The following is a 4,408-nucleotide window of genomic DNA, read 5'->3' as shown; positions in this document are numbered from 1 at the left end:
GGCGTTTTATCGCCGTGCCCCGGTGAGAGAGCGGCTGAAGAGTAGCACAGCTCCGTGCAATGGCCGAGGACCCGCCAGGGGAAGGCCTGAACGCCCCCACAGACATCCCCCGGTGGCCTCGGGGGATGTCCTTTGATGCGACCCCGGTGATGCCCGATTTTGGGAGCTGCGATGTTTTCTTGCTACGCTTCCTATCAGTGATGTGTTTGTGCTGCATTTCCATGTGTCCAGACGCTGCTGCTGCGAAGGACAACGTTGGTGTTGAACAGCCCGGCAGCACTCGCACATCAGCACTCACACCTGCCACCAAGGAGGTGTCCCCAAACCCACAGCCCTTGAGGGGCCCCTTGGAGCCCGCTCAGAGACCCTTCCAGAGCAAAGGAGAGGAAAGAAGATGTGGTTTCTGGAATGGGGATGGCATTTTTCTTCCCCTCGGCTCGGTGAAGCACCGTGGCTCAGGATGTTGCAGTGAGGGTGTCCAGCTGTGTCCCCTGTTTAGTTCCATGGATCCCGATCCTCTCCAGCCGCTCCTGCCCCAGCCCAGGCTCTGCCCTCATGCGGATCTGTTTGTCCGTCGTAATGTGTTTCAATTCTATCCTGGCCCTCAGAAGGGGATCAGCCACGTCCAGACCTCGGCACAGAGAACGTGCCCAAGGCTCGGTTCCTCTGCTGCCTCTCTCTGCTGCCAGGCAGTGCTGCAGTTCTTACCTGGCACAGCTCACACAGCGCTGCTCTCTGCTCATTTCCCTGTCACCCAGGGAAAGCTATGTGATAAGCCCTGTGTTCAAAACCAGGGAAACAGGCTTAGAGACCATCCCCATGGGACGGCAGCAGGAGAGCCCTTACCAGCACTGGGTGCTGCAGGTAAAATGGTGCTCTCTGCCCTGCCCTGTTGTCACGCTTCTGCCCCTCTTCACATGGGACAGGTGGTCACAGCCCTGCTCTGTCACCTCACTTGGATTCTTGCTGCCAGTTGCTCCTCATAATCTGACCCACTATGACACCCTGCTCTGGTCCTTGCTACTGTCATCTGCTACTGAGTGACCAGCCAGAGACTCAAGGAGCTGATACACAATTCAATTGCAATCCAAGAGAGAAAAACAGGACATTTGCACCTCCACCTCCACAACAGGGCCCCTCCCTAGGGCGGAAGGTGGCACGAGGTTATCAGCCCAAGGCACATACCATGGACTTTCCAGAGGGGAAATTAAGGAGGCACCACTTAATCACAGACCTACAGCACTGTCCCAATGTCAGGCAGCCCATACAGCCCCTGTGGCCATGCTGAGGGATCTCTGGCGAGGGGGAGAAGACTCTAATATGCAACATGCAGCATTCCTCCCTATTGGTTGAATTGCAGGTTCAGGACTGATGCAGTAGAAAACAAAGTCTCCTCTGTCTCCTGAAGGACTCTGCAGCACTGGGCATTCCCTGAAATTTCCCTTAGCAGTTAAAATGTTCACACGTTGCTTGCGTGGTGCCATCTGCGCCCAGTGACTTGTGACCAAGCCCTTGCTGTGCCGCACCTTGCAGCTGAGTCACTTGACCTTAGCTACTGTTTTAGCATAAAGCAGCAAGGATGGACACAGCAAGAAAATAGAAATGAGCTGCCCATGGGAAATAAATCATCCCTATCCTTTTCAAAAATAGGGACCGTGCACCCTTGGGAATCCTGTTGCCTCAGCAAAGAAGCTAACCCTGGGACAAATGCTCCCAGCTGGTTTCAGCCCAGGGGTTACAGCTTGAGGAGTGATCCAAGAGATGGATTTGTCATTGCCTGAGGGCAGGACAGCATCTTGGTTCCTGCCTATGTAGTACTAAGTGCATAAGCAGCACCAGAAATCAGGTCTGATCCAGCCTGCACAGCCACTGGCTGAGTTGGGACCGGGCACAGAGAGGCTGACAGGGGAATCAGCGGATTATCTGGCTAATTACATCCTGTTCTCTCTCCAAGTGAGGCAAGTTTCCAAGACGTTGCCCTGGTAAATTGGCAAGTACAGGGGAAGACAAATCAAGGTAATTGCTAATGAACTGAACTCAAAATCAGCTTGATAAATATTCCTCAGGCTTTGCAGACACATTTCCCTTTGGTTTAACCTGTGAACTTCCATGCAAATAGCACCCAGGCCAAACATTTTCTAGAAGCAATATAATTCCTGTGGAGCTTTTAAAACTGAAATTAGCTCATGAAAATTGAAATGAGACTGAGCTGGGTTAGACCGGAGATCTATCAATACCAGTATCCAACAGTGGTTGGGCAGTGGGGTGGGAAGACTGAGAGACTGTGGGATTTTTCCTTCCTCCCTCATCCTTGGATATTCTTGGACATAGCATCCTGGGGCAGCATATACCAACTCTGGGAATGATGAGCCTTGGGGGGATGTTCTGCTTTCTGGGCCATCTTCCTGGTCCCTGTCTCTACATTTTTAATCCTTCTGTCTTTTCCATTTGTTGTTCTCACTGAGCATTTAGTTGTTCCCTGGCTTTTCCCTCTGCATAGACAATGGCTCATGAGGCATCATTAAGCCTTGGCAGGTAGCTCCAGATTTGGTCCTATTTTAGGCAGTTTTGGGGCTCCACATTGATCAGGGCTGAGTGGGACCAAGGGTTTCCCAGGGTGGTGAGGTTTGCAATAAGGAGAATCACAGGAGGCCACATGGAAGAACCACATGCGCCTAGCACAAGGCTTATTTCCCCTCACATGTCTTGCCTGGTGGCCAGCAGCTCTGATGCCCTTGGAGCATCCTTGGGTGCCTCAGCAGACCTATGGGACTTCTGTCACCTCAACTCCAGGGATGAAATTAATGCCTAAACTCAGCTCTTCTTAGCCCATTCCATGCTGACAGAGAGCCTGGTTTGGTTGGAGCTATCCCCACACAGTGTCAGAGGTGACGGGGGCAGGCTATGGGACATGGTGTCTGGGCTCAGGGGACTGTCCTGAACTTACCCAGGACAGCTGACACTCACTTGCCAGGTGTAGAGAGAGGTCTGCCGGCCCCAAGCATCCTTGGAAGAGCTCCTAGCCCTGGGAGAAGGGGTAAGCAACAGCCAGGACATGGACATTGTTCAGCCCTCTTGCTCACCTGAATGACTCTGTGCCTGACACAAGATTTACCTGAGCACTGAACCAAGTCCTGCAGGTAAAAAGAAAACTGCAGACTACAAGTAAGTCAGAAAGCATGAAAGCCAGACAGATTCTACATCCCAACCCTTCTGCCTCCCTCCCTCCCACACCCTGGGCTCTGGCCAAGCAGGGACAACAGGGACACTGACTCACAGGCTATTCCTCTGCTCTTTGCTCATTTGGGCCTCTCCTGTGCTTCTCAGCAGAAGGCTTCTGCCAGATGAACTGCTGAGCTTCCTCCACTCTTGGCTTCTGCGTTGGCAGACTTGAGAAGGGGAGCCAAAGACATGAGGTCACCCTGTCTGCATCCCCACAGGTTTCCAGCTGCCCATGGGCACTGCTTGCAGAACTCCCTGGTGGTCTCTTCTACCAGTGGGATGCTGGGAACAGCATCACTCACCTGCTAACAGGGTGGATGCATTACTGCTGCCTGAGCTGTGGGCTGCCACAGCTCCCTCTCCGCAGCCCTCCCAAGTTTTGTGTTGCCCCTGTGCCAGGTGGGATGTGCAATGAGACAAATGCTGCACCAGCACCTCCCCAGCTGCCAAAAGATGAAGATGGGACTGGAGGCATCCCTTTGCAAGGAGCAGAACACTCACAGTGAGCAGAGTGTAGCAGAGTGCTGCTTGTCGATGCTCATCCCACGCTACTGGGTATCCCACAGGTATGCCAAGCTGAACAAGTTCCCCATGGGTGGCACAGGTCTCCCTGGAGAGACAGGGGACAGCAGAAGTTTCCCACTGCTTACTCTAGAGAAGGGACATCCATGTGACAGTCTGTCTGCCACTGACCAGCCCTGCCTGGAGCTCAGGAACCTGAAATTAGAGGAGAGGCAGAGAAAGCACAGCTAAGTCATAAACGTCTCTCTAATTTACTTCATTCTGTGGCTTTTCCTGGTCCCAAGCTCTGGCCCCACAGATGCAGACTGAGTTGTAGGCCATACTGCCCTGGATATTTTAGCTGAGTTTCCAGCCCTTTCTTTACAAGCCTTACTCCAGCTTCTCCACCTTGCAATGTTTTTTTTCTCTCCCCATGGCCTCAGCAAGCAACAGCTACTTCCAGATTTCTTAGGTAGCTGCTTTCATTATCCCTCACCAGCAGCTGCTCTCCTGAGGAGAAACACCAGCCCCAGAGCGATGGTGCCCATGTCCAACTAACAGACATGATCTTGCCTAGGTAACCATGATGCAGGTGCAGGATCACCTATGTGCTGCTCTTCTGCTATCCCTGCTCACTCTCTGGCTCCATCCTTTTCTGATCCATCTCTCTGGTCACTCTCAGAGA

This window comes from Corapipo altera, unplaced genomic scaffold, assembly GCF_003945725.1.
Source record: "Corapipo altera isolate COAL_440 unplaced genomic scaffold, ASM394572v1 113, whole genome shotgun sequence".
NCBI lineage: Eukaryota > Metazoa > Chordata > Aves > Passeriformes > Pipridae > Corapipo > Corapipo altera.
The sequence above is the reverse complement of the archived record's forward strand: the minus strand, read 5'-3'. Positions refer to the sequence as shown.